Genomic DNA, 15,666 nt, shown 5'->3' with positions numbered 1-15,666 from the left:
GGTCCAGCTCAACCTGGAGTAAAAACAAGGTGGCCAGGCATAAAGTGTTTTTTTATTTTGGCACCACCATGTGTTATTGTTGGCAGACACCCATGTGTACTTAGCGGGGGGTGCGGTGTTGCCTCCTCATACGCAAGTTGTGGGTATGAAGCATGCAGCCACTTTTCTTTCTTTTTCTTTTTTTCTACATCAAGGTGTCATTACAGATCATAATGATGTTATTTGGGGGTTTAAAGACATTTCAAAAACTGAAAATGATGCTGCTCGTGCTTGATTAGATACCACCCACCTACTGAACTTGAGGCTGACATCCTGAATAACAAGCTGTTCAAGCAAAATCATGATCCAAAACATTTATACAACTGTGACCATGAGCCATTGTGTGAAGTCACGCCACCCTCGTTTTCTCATTTCAGAGCCATACTTCATGTCAGTGCCGCTGAATGTAGACAGATTTAAATAATTTATTGTCTGCAAATGCAGTAAATGAGACTTGGGCTGCGGCACAAGGGACTCTGTGCCAGAACATGGAGGTTAAGACACAGAGAGTATGAGCAGCTCAGCTGATACTGATCCTCAGTGTTACAGAAATGTCATGGGAAATTACTGTGGTTCTACTGAGTCATAGGGATGGTGGAACACCAACAGCGTCAGTGTCAGGAAGTTGTTGGCCAGCGGCTTCAGCGTGCTGATATCAGGAGGGCTGGAGGGAAAGCGATGTGTAAGCTGCTGTTTGACGTGGAGGGCCGACCTTACGGTGACTGACAGCACGAGGCGAGCCATGTGGGCCACATCCAGCTCTGGATGTAATGAGAACGCGCTGTGTGATGTACACGAGTGAGTTTTGGAGCTGCAGACTGTGTTACTGCATGCAGCACAAGCAGCAAAAATCTGTGCTTATCTGACAGTTTTGGTTCAGTTGTTTTAAAGGGGTATTTTAAATAAATCACATTTCATTTTCATAACAATTAAAGGCTTTGAATATGTGACAGCAAATGCAGACACATGTAAAAGTACAAATGCCCTTAGATTTAATTAATATATAATCTGTCAGAAATGTATTACTCCCTAAATTCAAAATCAAAACATGACTCAGGTCTACCTGTATTTTTCAGGTAAAAAGGACATAATGCAAAAAAAAAAAAGTCAAGGAATTTCCACCAAACTTGCAAATCTCCCCTCCAGTTTGCTTAAATCTACAATGTAAACAATATAGTTACACAAGAGGGGCCTCTTGTTGCACTGAAGGCACTGAAACTCTTCAACTTATATCCGCATACGCCACTTCACAGTGATACAAACATCTTGGATGTACAGTGAGGCATCCTGTTTATGCATCCTGCTGTGCCCCCTCAGCAGCTGTATTTACCTCAGTGATGTCACTGACGACATGCGTTAGTAAGCAGAGTAACTGACTAACACTGAACGTGATGAAATTGTCACTAAAATGACTTTTGCCGCAACGTTTGCTTTCAATCAGTGCGAATTATCGTGGTAATTGATGTGACGCCATAGGATGAGTCAGAATTTTCAATATTTGTTATAAGATGAGATGTTGGAGGACTCAGCAGGAAGCACATTATACATCGCAAGAGAAAAATCATTTGTCAGCATCGCCTCTGACAGGCAGTTGTTACTATTAGGGCGGTCTTGCGGCATGTGTCATGAGACTTCTGGACAAACTCCTGTCTTTCATTACCCCTCGCTTTGATCTCTGATGACTGTTTGCTGTTGTTCCTGTTCCCTGAGAGGATAAAAGTGTCTGGGAGTGACTCAAGTGTATCAATACCACAAAATTACACTGGAGCACTCTCACTGTTTGCATTCAGCCGCTGAGACTTGCATGAGCGAGCTGATTCGAACCCATCGACAGACCTGAAAGTCATGTCATTGTCGGCGTGCTCACAGCGGCGTGACTTCATTATCAGAGCCCTCAGCACCTATGACTGATCCCCCAGAGGAGGCTTGAGTTTACTGCTTTAATTTAGTGTCTCTGAAGGGATTGTTCTCTGGGGTGGTTGCTGAAACCAGATGAGTTGTCCAAGTCAAACGTCCTGGAGAGACAGCTGGAAAAGAGGAAGGAGTTCAGCTCTTGGATTGTTTGTGTTTCTAGGGATGATAGACTTTTTGATTCAGTGGTTATAACTAACTATAGCAGCACTTAAACTTATGTTACTGTATGCTAGCACATCAGCTCATATCGGCTGAAATTGGCCTTCTGATTTATCAGAGATCAGCCAAATATCAGTCAAAACTGTCCACCTTTGGAGGTTTTTATCAGACCTACAGTATCAGTCTGCATTTGTTTTAATCTGGGCTTTTTTTGTCAGTGAATTCTTTCATTGATTATAATGACAGTTTGATATTTTTGAGAAATACGCTTACTTGCTTTAATTATCAAGAGTTCCTTGAGAAAATCAATAACACTCATATCTGTAATGAACAGCTGCAGCCCAGATTTTCCCTTCTTTGGACAGTCAGGCCAGCAGGAAGCTGGCTATTATTTGCTTGTCATAAAAATCATGAATGATATTGAGTATTGGAGGAGTTATCAATGGCGCCTGTCTCAAAGAGCACTGATAAGCCTTCCAAAAGCCCCAGCGGAGTAATCAACCAGGGGAAATACCCAATTTTCATTGCATTACAGTAAGCATATCCAGTCATAGCCACCAGCATGTCAGTGCAGGTGACCCAGACAAGCAGCACTCACTGGGGGTGACTGGTGAAGTGTGGACATCTCAGTACCATCTGAGAGAAGCCAGACGCCCTGCTCCCATGCTCCCATGTCACCCAATGGCTGTTGTTGGCGCCTGCGACACTGACACACTCATCTCCTTCCCCAGTTTATGGGTCCAGACAGCATCGCTATCGGGCAGATAGAAATAGTCATGCTTTGATGTTATCAGGGGATGTCTAAAAAGTGATGTTGAGAAATACCCTGATAGTGCTGGCTCAGCCCTTCAGACCCTTTCAATTAGTCACTGGTGGATTTGAAAGCTTGTCCCAGCCTGTGGTATCAGGTGAAAGTTAACGGAATACAACACTGTTCTTCCCATAAGAGTTCATCCATGAAGTAACAGCCCCGAGGTGACATCTGGACTGGGCTCAGCTCTCATCCATCACTGATGAATGGATCTCCATTTGACTGCATGTTAACTATGTGTAGAACTTCACCTTCCCATCCAATGTCACCAGGGGCTTCAACTGTCAAAGTATTTAGGGGCAGAGTGAAATGAGAAAGCAGACTCTGTTCAAGGTCAGTCCCGTGTCAGGCAGTGAAGTGGACGAACAGAAACCTATTGGCAGAGACGGACAGAGGGGAGAGGCGGTTCAGAGAAAGGCAGGTGGGGCAACGAAGGGGGGCAGACTGTTTCAGACCATTCTCATCAAGACGAATAATAATAGCAACCTGATCTGGCCGGTGGTCACACGCTGTGGCCTTCTCCTCAGCTGTGGATGCTACTTTACATGCTTGTGTCTCCCCGTGTGTTTGTGAACTGTTAATCCGCTCTGGGTCCCTTAATCATTTGGACCAAATAAGTTAAGCATTGCGCAACACCTCATGTATCGCACAGAGGGGACACTGAGTGATCGTTGCACAGATCCACTGTTTGCATTTTTGGGGTCGGGACAGGAAGGGACAGACTGGAGCTGTTGCAGCCTCTTTGTGCCATCTCAGTGTATGTATAGAGAATTTATATATCACATTTGACAGGTGCACCACTGCACAATCAGGAATGTTTATTGAAGAAAATGATAAAATAATCTGTGCCGCCTGGCAGTCTTAATAAAGGAGATATCTCAGCATGAGCAACCTGCACCAAAACTGGGGTGCAGGTCACGGCAGGGAAGATCTAGTGAGGGGCTGGGGGGTGTTCATGAGGTGATCTACTCGCAGACGACAGCTGAGCTACAGCCCCAGACAGAAATAGGGCAGTCGCTTTCACTTAGCAGGGGCTGTACAGCTGGAGCATCACTTGATTCTGCTCTTTCAATCCCAGGCCATTACGCCGGCATGATAACAATGGATGTTTGATTGTGCTTACTCAGTTCAAATGTATGGTGACGGCGTTATGTCAGGTATGTGCAAATGAACAGTGGACTTAGTGTACGATGCAGACACGTTAAATTCTGGGATGTGTGTTTCTTTAAAGCCAAATGAGTAGTGACAGCCTAATAAGACAAGGCTATTTGAGTGACCTTGTTTCCTAGAGAAAAGAGGCTAATAATAGGCCAAAATCTGGAGCTGCGGTGAAGCCTGTAATGGGTTAGTGCTAAAAGCTACGATGAATCATTCCAGTCAAGCAAGCCATGGAAAAAAAAGATCATCAATTTTTGCTGTCAAAAATAAATATCATGTTCCAGCCAGATGAAGATGAGCATGTTTTATGTCCTTGTACTGATTACCGAAATTACGGAGGAGCCTTTAAGGAAACTGCAAGATTACAAATGACCAGACAGGAACTGTGTAAAAGGATAGGTTCATATTTTTTCAAGTGTGTCTTAAAACAGTCCTCACGTGCCCATATGTAGATTTAAAGAGAGTTACTGGCCACTAAAATTGTTCCTCCTGTCTGTACTGGCTGTGAAGACATCCCTCTTAAACTGACTCCAGTATAAGTGATGGAGTTAGAAAGCTAATGGGAGGTTTCATCAGTCAAAGCTAGTCTGATTCAGTGGGTATCTTCAAAAGGAAGAGTATGAAGTAATGAGGAATGGCTTGAAGAATATACATACATACATACAGTTTTATCACTTTATGAAGCTGAACATGTTAGCAAACAGCTTACAGAGCAACATTAGCATTCATTTTCCTCCTGAGAGTCATAATGAAAATTATGAAAATCAAATTGTGACACGATCATTAATTGTCCCAATGGACTATTTTTATTGTACATGATAGCAATAATCAGCAATGCTCATGAGCTTTCTGAGAGATCCTATTGGTTGTACTAAGGAACCACTCTAACTGAAATACTACAACACAGAATCAAAGGTCCCACAAAAGGATTCCCAAGAAAACTGAAAAGGACACTCCCGTACTTCCACTGGCATCATTTATCTCTTAGATCATTACAAAGCTTTGGTTCTCCTGCTTTGAGTTCTTGATTTAGCCATTGAAACCCTCTGCCCTCATTATTTCCATTCACCTTGATGAAAAGAAGCATGAGCGGAAAAACAGAGCCGCGTTCAGTCGTTAAAGCCCCGGCCCTATCAGGTTTAAATACCGCTTACACATTGTGAACTGAACTCAACCCTGTGGAAGATCAGGGGGTGCGAGCCCAGTGGGTGCATTCTCCGAGGTCAAAGGTCACAGACCATCTCATTTGTCATGGGCAGTACTTCAAGGCGCTTCACTTCACATGTGGACAGGTTCACGTTTCAATTAACAGGTGTCATATATCTCGTTTCCTAACTGTGCTCATCTCCCACGACCTCGGTGATCCTCAAATCTACAGCAAGTTACAATGGATACAGTGTTTCCCATGACTAGCATCTATCATACGCGGTTTGTTTCGACCAGAGGTTAAAACCTCCATCCAGCCGCGTCTCTGAACACATGAATTATTTCTGAAGGGCACTCAAAACCCCATAAAAGGCTATTTGGCAATAGTTGTCTTTAAATGAAGCAAATCAAATCCAGCTCAGACTTACTTAAACAAGAATTGTGTCCAGCTTTAAAATCCAGCTTTTAACTCTTCCCTATTATACAGAGAGGATGTTCAGTTCCATCCGCACACTTCACACAGGAAGCCCTCAAGCAGCAGCAGCAGCTTAAAAATAGATAAGTGTTACTTGTGCTACTCTCCCTCATGCAGTGAAGCCACCCACATCTGATTATTACCCTTTATGCAGCCATCTGACAGTATCATCAGCACTAACTTGTGCAGCACACTGTAGGAAAAAGCTCGCAGGCAAAAAGATATGAAGAATTTATTGCCTCACCTCACATATTAGGACAATCAATTACTGCTCAGGAGAGGCAAAACACCAGGTAATGCAGGTTTAGAGCAGCACTGACTGGATCCCAGCTGGATGTTATGCAGGACGACCAGCAATGTAACAAAGTCATTTTGCAAACTGACACCTCGTCTGCAATTTTTTAGTGAAAAATGGCATGAAACACAGAAGAAGAAGAAGAAGAAGAAGAAGAAGAAGAAGAAGAAGAAGAAAGAAACCAACCTTACTCTTTGAAATTTAATGTGATTCCCTTTAAAGTGTACAACACTACAACTGTCCTCCATTGATCTCTTATAATCTTAGCCGTGGTTTTATTTGATGCAAATGCAAATAAATTTTAGCTTTTTTGTCACAGCGAAGGGAGCCTGATTAGTGAACTGCTATCTCTGACGTAGTTTAAATTTAGAGCACACTATAAATTGGGTCAAAGCAGTTTTAGTTTCAATATTCACAATCCTCGTCTCCCATGGCCTCAGTGCAGCCACAGGAATGTAAATGAAGTGCATTCTGAACGTAGCGGACGAGGTCGGCCGCTCGTCCCGGACAACATGACACACTGGGACTGCTGTCCGGGGGAAACTGTCAACAGCAGCGACCTACTGTAACGTTTCATTCAGCTGTGTTATCTGCTCGGCATGGGCCTCACAGCGAGGTGTGGCTGTGTCGCAGCAGAAAAGGCGACGACTGACGCTGTTCATCGCATGTGGTACCTGTCAACAGCCCCGGTGTGCTCTTACCTGAGCCGGAGGGGAAGATGATAGAGGGAGTGGGAGTGATGCAAGGGCAGAGGAAAGCAGGGAGGGATGTTGGTGTTTGCAGAGACTGTTTCACCCCTGCAAAACACCTCAAGGGTGACTTCCCCTTTCCTGTGTCTGAGCTTCCAAACAAAGACTAATCGGAGCACAATTCAGCTGTCACATGGGATCAGCATGCACTCCGGTGTTGTCTATGGTGTACAGGGAGCATAATGCTCAGAGTTCAAGGCTTTTAGCCCAAAGGTAGACTGATTTTCCAACCTCATGTCCTAACTCCCCCACTAACCGTTCTCCCAACTGTACTCGTACCCTAAACTCGGTCTGATGATATTAACAGGAGTAGTTTGACATTTTGGGAAGTAAGCTCATCCGCTTTCCTGCTGAGAGTTAGACAAGAGGATTGGCACCACACAGAGGGACATTCAATATGCAGCTGGAGCCGGCAGCTGGTTAGCTTAGCCTAGCATAAAGACTGGAAATAGGATGACACAGCTGGCCTGGATCCCTTGCTAAATCTAATTATTAGCATCTCTAAAACTCACCAATTAATATGTTGTACCTTGATTGTTTAATATGTGTAAAACCAAAAGTGAAAACATGTCAAGTTATGGTTTACAGGGGTTAATACAGCAGCTTGGTGTTTTTAAGCTAAGGTAGGTGAAGCTGACTGACTGCTGGCTCTGCTGAATATTGAAGCTAACTGGCTAATGGTTCCAGCTACATATCTAAGCTCAAAGGCTGTTGCATGTTTACCGTGCAGATGTGATCTTGTTATCAATCATCTCATCTAACTATTGGCAAGAGAGCAAACAAGTGTTAGACAAAATTTAAATGAACAAATTTGTGAAGTCTAAATAAGATGTAGGGTATAGTAGATAGATATGCAGATAAAGTCCCTAGAATGATGCAGCCCCCCCCCCCCCCCCCCCCCAAAAAAAAAAAAAAAAAAAAAATCCATTCTGACAGATGGATAAACACAAACAAGCATGACATGGAAAGTGGGCAGGAAGTGCAACCAAAGATAAACAATCAGATTTATTTTGAAAGCCTGTGTGACATCATTATAACAACCTCCAGTGGCGGCCGACGCTAAAAATAGCAAAGATGTCAAAGCCCTGGTACATATATGTCCATGAAGTGTGCGGAGAACATTCCCCAGATAATAGCAGATGGCTCAGAGATGGGAGCCTCGTGAGGAAAGGGTGAAAAGCTCAGCAACACGCGCCCGATACAACTCCGTCCAGGCGCTGGAAGCTCACCGAGGAAAAGCCAGTGCAAAGGCTCCAAGATGACTGTTAGCGAGGTTAAACAGGGCATAGGGATCTGTTTTGGCCTTACAGGCATTGTGTACATGAAGTGGTTCTTGACCCCTATCGCCGAGGCTGTGATGGAAAAAATTAGCCGGCCTTGCTGAAATAGACAGAGCAGCAGCTGCGTGTGAAGACATCCGTTATTTAATGTGTTTGGGACGTTCTGATTGGTCAGAGTCACCAGGATGTAGCAGGTCCAGCCGACATATGCGGAAAGCGGCTAAAGAAAAAGGTTTCACTCTTGGCCAAACGCAACTTGCAAAAGACCACTTCTGCATCTCTTGCTATTGTGATATTGCATTTTCTCCTCATTTCTGCTTTTGCTTTGCAAATAAAGGGAACTTTGCCGCAGTTCCGCAAATGTTAGCAACACTCTAAAATTCAAAGAGTACTTTAAGCAAACACAGTGAGTACAACAAAGCAGAATAAGTCCCAATCCGGGAAATCCTATCTTTCATAACAAGCCTTTCCAGCCTCTGATGGATGGAGGCCTTATTTCAGCTCAATGAAGTCATCAGCGTCGTGTGTTTCTCTGATGTGCATGATGAGTTTGGCCAAAGCCTGGCTCTGCTCCTGCTGCCGGGCTTCTCCGCTGATGTAGGAGGGAGGAAAAAAAACATAAGGGGGGAAAGGAAAGAGTCCACGACATCATCTCTCCAGGCCTTTTAAGGAGCTCTCCAGTGGAGGGCTGAGAGCGCTGGCCCACTTTCCCATCAGAGCTTCCCAGCCTTGTCTCCTCTCCCCATGGGAGCCTGGAACACAGTGACTGAGCACAGACTTAAGACACACGAGGAAACACAATATGGATACCATAAAGATAAGAAGATACCAAAAACACTCTAATAAACTGACTGAATGCACTCTGAGACTGAAGACAAACTTCAAGAAACAGCTGACAGCAGCATGACGTGATGATCATTAGTTATGTGCACTGATGAGAGAAATAGACCACAAGTTGTAACATGTAGTTATCATGTTGTCAAGGTCGCACTTCATCATCTTTTGGACATTTTAATGTGTGTGCAGGCACAAGCAAAGGCTGGGAGAGAAATGAGGGGATGCTAGTGGCTGGCTGCAATCATATTCATCATTGTATTCCCAGATGTTGTCAAAGGCCGAAGCAGGCTGGAGCTCAGTGTTCCAGAGCACATCAGATAGAAACTCTGGAGAGAGAAGGAATAAAAGCGAGGAATAAAGAGGGCTTTGCTATGGCGGTGACCCTCTCTGGCTTTATCGCTGTAGATGTCAGCCAGACCCCACGTGGCCCCGCTCTCAGCCCGCTGCCACTGCCTCATACATGAACCCTGACCAGAGCCGACCCACACACACTCACACAAAAGGGGTGAGATGGAGGGAAATAAGAAGGGGTGGACCGAGAGCGAGATGGAACAAGAGAAGAAGGAGGGTGATGAAGCAGATTGTGTGGGCGAGTTGAGTGTGTGTGTGTGTGTGTGTGTGTGTGTGTGAGTGAGTGAGATGGATCGAGGGGGAAGTACCGGTGCATGTGTGACAGCGCAGATAAATGGCGAATGAAAGGCTGTTATGCTGGCAAGTTTGGCCCTGCTGTACTGCCAGATCAGCTCCATGAGCTCCATCAGTGTTTCAAGTGCAGCTTTGAGCCCTTCAACCTGCTCTATAAACACAAAAGCCAGCTGAGATACATAATGAGGCTTCCTGCGCGAGCTGGATTAAATCATTTTGTGCTAAATAATACTCCTCATTTAGTCCAAATACAGCCACAGAAGTCGAAGAACCGCCTTGAACACAACAAGAGTTACTATCCTGAATGATGGCCGTAAAACAGATATCTAACCAAGTCGGCTGTCTTATGTGAAAAGTATGAAGGCTTCCAGAGATGTCTGTCTCAAATCAATTAAGTGAGGTGACTTCTCATATTTTAGAATATTTCAGTTGTTTCAAGACATGAAACTATTTTCTATATGCATTAGAAAATTAGATAATAATAGTAGAAACAACAAATATCTGCAGATATGTTTCTAATAAAAGGACAAGATTTAAGCCTTGTTAATTAAAGTATTTGTTATACATGGAAAACTTTAAATGAAATCTATAAATTAATGGCTGACACTGACGTAAAAAAGTAGAAACCAGTCGAACTTTTGCAGAGTGCCGTGAAAGCATCGTCCTCTGAGACCCTTCTGCCGATCAGCTGCTTCATGTTGCGTCCTCGTGACTACAGAACACATGGTTTCAACACATTTTCCTTTCTCAATGTGCCGCATGTTGAAAGTGCATTGTGGCCCAGTAAATTACAGCAGACTCAATAAATAGATCCCATCTATTTACTGGAAGCAGGTGCAATCAAAAAAGTCATTTAGGGTGGCCCATTACTGTGTTGAAAATGTCTAAAAATGAATACTCGAGCTGCTGCACGTCTTCATGTTCCTTTCCAATTTCCTACACAGATGCATCTTTTATAAAAGGAAAGTAAATGTTGAGGGAAGGTCTTTAAGTTTCACTTCTAACATGAACAAAGGTCGCATTCTGGGAGTAGAGACAATATGTCCTCTGCACCCCTGAGCCCACTCATGTCTGCATTATCTTGTGGCCCCAACTCCAAGGCCACGTGGAAGTTGACAGAGCACGGGACAGCTGCAAGGCCCACTGCTATGTGGTAAATGCGTGCTGAAATAGCCAAATTAATGGAAGGGGCTCAAGTCCAAACAAGGGTTCAATACGGGGCCACATATTAGTACTATGAGCCGTCATCCACTCAGGCAGACGTCAATATTTACTGCTGCCATGGCACAGCGACAGGCAAGATGGGGAGGGTGGCAGCCATTTTGGTACCTCTCACTTCCAGGGGTGAGTGGAAGTGAGAGGTACCAGTGACAGATATATTAGAAGGGATGTTCACCACAGAGTGACTGCGTATTGAAAAGTCTCTCAAAAAATGAAAATGCTTAAAAATATGCAGACAAAAAGACAAATGAAGGTGTTTTGCTCCCAGGATTTTGTGTACAGTAGCAAAATATGTGTAGAAAGTGAATGAAAGTGTACGGACGTATGCGTTTTCCACATTTATCTGACCATTTAAGACAAATATGTGAATTGTACCTGTGTCATAAAATGGAAAACGTTGGTACATCTGAGGAAAGTGGTGAGACAGGGAGCTATTTATGGATCCTCGCGCAGGGATATAAAAGGTAAGACCTGTTGCCTTGAATCATATTTCTCTTGACTTGCAGACTCATGGGCCTCACAGCTGCTTCTGAGGGAGGACACTTTTCTGCCTCATGAGCCCAAAAGAGTTTTCTCCCGTTGCCACAGCGACCGCACTTCTGTGTACCTCACAAAACCTTTTGCGCCCCTCTCGGCCTCTCCGCCTACCGGGTTTAGCAGATCTTCTCCTTCTGCTCAGGGAAACTTCAATTACCGGCAACACTTTTTCAACCACCGCAAGGCCTATTATGGTCAAATGAGACGCTATGGCCGGCCAGGAACAGCATCTCCTCCCCTGTAAATCTGAGAGCGTTGTCTCATGCTCAGGGTGCTGTGACAAGACAAGGTCGAGGGGTCGCGCCTCCAGGTGATGTGTTTCCATAAGGCTGTGGAGAGGAAATGCACATATATGGTGTGGTCTTTATTTATTGCCAGCTCTTTTACTGGATGACTGCAGACTCTCCTCCCTCTGTAAGCTCTGCACCTCTTCTAAAGCACTGAAGCTCGCTGTCTGCCTCTCTACAAAAAAAAAGTGGGATTTAAGAATCTTGGATGTTCTAAGAACGTTATGATTTTATCTGCCATATGCCAACAGAATAAGTTATAATCTGATGGCGTTGGGCTCGCAGTCCTCCGCAGAGGTTGCGCTGAAAATACCACCACCTAAAGCAGTAATCTGAGAGCGTTTAACTTTAAATGGTTGAGAGGTCTGGACATTGTAAGATGGACTTGACAGTTAGCAGCACATAAGGACTGTATGCTTTAGCGGGCTGCCGAACAGAGGAGGAAATCAGCGACGATTCGGCGGCTTCCTATGCAGACGGTGACGGTGGGCCCCTAGTGACCCATAACACAAACAAGGGTTTATCTGAAAGCTTATCATCCAGCCCGGGATCCCCACACAGTGCTTCCTCTGTCTGCCTGCCTCTGTTGTAGATATTGGCACTCTCAGCCCATAGCAACATTTATCTATCAGCTAATAAACTCCTCATGCATAAACTGAAAGGTGAAGGGCGCCGGAAGAGAGGGTGTCGCATAGAAAACAAGAGACTGGGACTAAGACCTTCTCGTAATGACTCTTCAATGGAGCCGGCGCCATTTGTCACTGCAAGAGAGAATTAGGGAAAAGGTCCAAACGGCTAACATATGTCTTCATTTCATTTCAGCACAGAACTTTTCTCATTCTCCTGCTCCTTTCACTGCTGTATGAAAGCAGACATGTGAATTCAGAGGCTACTTTAAAGCTGCACTATGCCATATTTTTGTATCAACAATGGATCAAATGACTATGTACAATGTGCGGGGTTGACTTTATGAACTGGCAAACTATGCAGTTTCTCTCAGCTTTGTACCATATATTAGCATCTTTCAGCTTATTGTTTTGGTTTTGCAACTTTACTGTTCTGGTTCACTGTCAGCCCACAGACTGCTAACCTCCCAGCACCAAACGGCAAACAGATTACATTAGTATGAACTTAGTGATGCCTCTGGCATCTAAAGAGCCAGATACTTTCCCCAGCACTTGATAGAGACCAAAACAGAGCAGTGTTAATTGTTAAGTCTGACAGCAGCAGGAAGGAAGGACCTGCAGCATCTCTCCTTCACACGCAGCAGGTGAAGCAGCCTGCGTCTGAAGGAGCCGCTCAGTGTTCTCAGAGGGTGCTGCATGGGGTGGGACATGTTTTCCATCAGGGATGAAGGCTTCTTCCACCACCTCCACCAGTTTGAGGGGGCATCCCGGGACAGAGCTGGCCTCCCTAACCAGTCTGTTAAGTCTCTTCCTGTCAGCAGTTGCGATGCTGCTGCACAAGCATACCACTCCATAGAAGAAGGCTGGTGCCCCCACAGAGTCAAAGATGGTCCTCAGGAGTGAATATCAGATTTCTATTAATCATGTTGCAAGAAAACAGACTCCAAATGAATGCAAATATTGCTCTTGATGTATAATCAGCTGTTTTCTAACATGTTCACCGTAACATTTACAGGGTGACAATGACATATAAGGTAGTTTGTCATATGTTGTGCCTACAGCTTGTGGCCAAGAACTGGATTAATGCACCTCTAAAAATAGAGCTCTATTTCCAAAATGCTCACAGGCCTCACAGGAGAAGATGGCTGATTGTCATGTCAAACCTTTAAATTTATGCTCTCACACAGTTGAAGAATTTAGGAGTCAGGGCAGCGTGAAGTTGAGACTGAGAGAAGCAAAAAACATTATCAAGCACGGCTCCCGAGGAGAGTACTCATTCCCTCTGACAATAAAAGAAGCCAGGTGCCTGTTCACCCGTGGCTGACACTATAAACACCAGTCCTGCTGTAGTAAATGTCAGGCATAGGTAGGTACTGCACACCGCACCATGACTCACACCACTGTATACAGATTCCCAAGATGCTATCTATCTTCAGTCCTCTGACCCTGGAATGGCCCTGCTGCTTTCCTCCTTTAAGGGTAAGACTGAGCCTTGAAGCTGATACTTTTCCGTTGCCTCCAGAGTCGCACTGCAAGATGCGAGTGCTCGATATTCTTGACAAGTGCCCCTACAAAGGGCACAGAGAAGGCGCCTGGTACAGTTTTCACCCTCATCAATCTGGTTGAGTAAATCACCACAAAGACTGCATTTGTTTTGTTGGATTTTGAGAAAGCAGAGAGGGGATTGTTTGATGCCAGTTTCCTCCCACAAACTGCAGGGTCTAGTTTGGTCACATCAACATTGTCCAACATTGTGGTCAGATCAAAGCCCGTCTCTTGTGTAGGACCACAGTTTGATATTTGATGATGTGATGTCCCAAAAGCTCGCCACTTCCTTTTTCCCATGTCATGGACAATCCCCTCGCCCTGACCCTATGCTCCTCCGCCCCAAGCAGCGCTGAACCACGTGATCTCCGTGGTTTGGCTCGCCACAAGCTTAAAAATAAGGGTTGATGAAACAAAGGTGCAGGGAGTTTGTGTAGTTTGATGTAAACTGTCAGTCTGTAGTGTAGGAGAAATTAATACTCGCCACTGATCTCTGCCAGACACCATCTGGTTGATGATACAGCCTGCCCCCAGCTGAGATGGCGATGATGTCACACTTATAATGGTGTCATTAATTTCACCAACACTAGAGGGTGCTGTTGTTCAGAGGTTCAGAGAAGTGACTGAAGATGAGACTCACTAAAACATGAGTCCTACAGTACAACATTAACCAGGCTGCTGGGACTTCTACTGACAGATCAGTTTATGGGGAGTTAAATACGAGATGATCTGTGATTTGATGACATGTTTCTGACAAGAAAAATGTACAGTGCACAGCTAGCTAAAATTATATACAGGCCGTGCAACAAGCTATTATGTAATCATCCTTATCAACATAGTATACAAGCTAACTAAGACTTGTACTTTTTTTTTTCTTGTGTCTCCAGACCTTCATCTTTACTTGGCAGCAGAACAGTGCTGCTTCTTCTTCTGGCTTTTGTTGTTTAGACAGCTAGCTGTCCTCCTCTGAACATTCAGTTTATCTTTTCAGGTAGTATGTACTCATTACTTCCAAATGTCTCCAGATTTTCAGCTTTTGACAACTTTTCGTCTCTTATTCATGTGAAGTCACAAAAGTATGATGTGTAAAATAATGATTTATTAATATAGTTGTGTAACAAGACTAAGGAGTCAATGTGAGGTTACTGTAAAGCGTTTTTCCTCCCGCACTGTTGCAGCTCCTTAATCAATCTAAAAACAGTCATTTCATCCTTTCAACAGCCTGGATTTCAGCTTGCCATCACTGGCTAAAACTTCATTTCTTGGGACGGTAACATCATGGCACATGAAGGTATTTCACATCACAAAAACCAGTGTTAATTTGACAGCGACCCTCTGCTTTTACTCCAGAATCAGCCGTGCCTCCTAAAACTAGCTTTTTGACCACTTTGGCTGTTTGGAGTTTAATGCAAACTGTTAAGAGTTCAACAACTGAGACAAGGAAATGCTGATTTAGCGTCGTACCGGAACTATAGAAGACAGTGAAGTGCATAACCATATGTATATAAATACCAGTCAATATACGCTATATGTGGATACACTAAGATAGATACAGAATGAACACCGTGAATGGCATAAAAATTTAAAAGTGCTTTATTTGACGTCACAACATTTCTATACTTGGCTTTACACTCATATGGATGCACGATGTAACCGCACCAATGTTACCTCTTTGGAAAACACACTCAAAAGTCCCCTTTTCAACAATGTCCAGGACCTAATGACGCACCCAAAGAAGCTGTCTGTAAAGCGTAAGTCAATTTATCAACGATATGCTGATTTGTAGTGACTGAATCACAATTTTCTAGCAAGAAACAGCTATTTCCATCAACAGCTATGATGTTTAGCAAAACAAAATGTAAAATGGAGGTAGAGCGAGGGTAACTGTCGTAAATCCTGCCGCAAATCATATCTTAACTGTCGTGCAATAGCCCCTGATGTT

This window comes from Chaetodon auriga, chromosome 22 (assembly GCF_051107435.1).
Source record: "Chaetodon auriga isolate fChaAug3 chromosome 22, fChaAug3.hap1, whole genome shotgun sequence".
In the NCBI taxonomy this organism is placed as follows: Eukaryota; Metazoa; Chordata; class Actinopteri; order Chaetodontiformes; family Chaetodontidae; genus Chaetodon; species Chaetodon auriga.
This window is presented reverse-complemented; position numbering follows the sequence as displayed.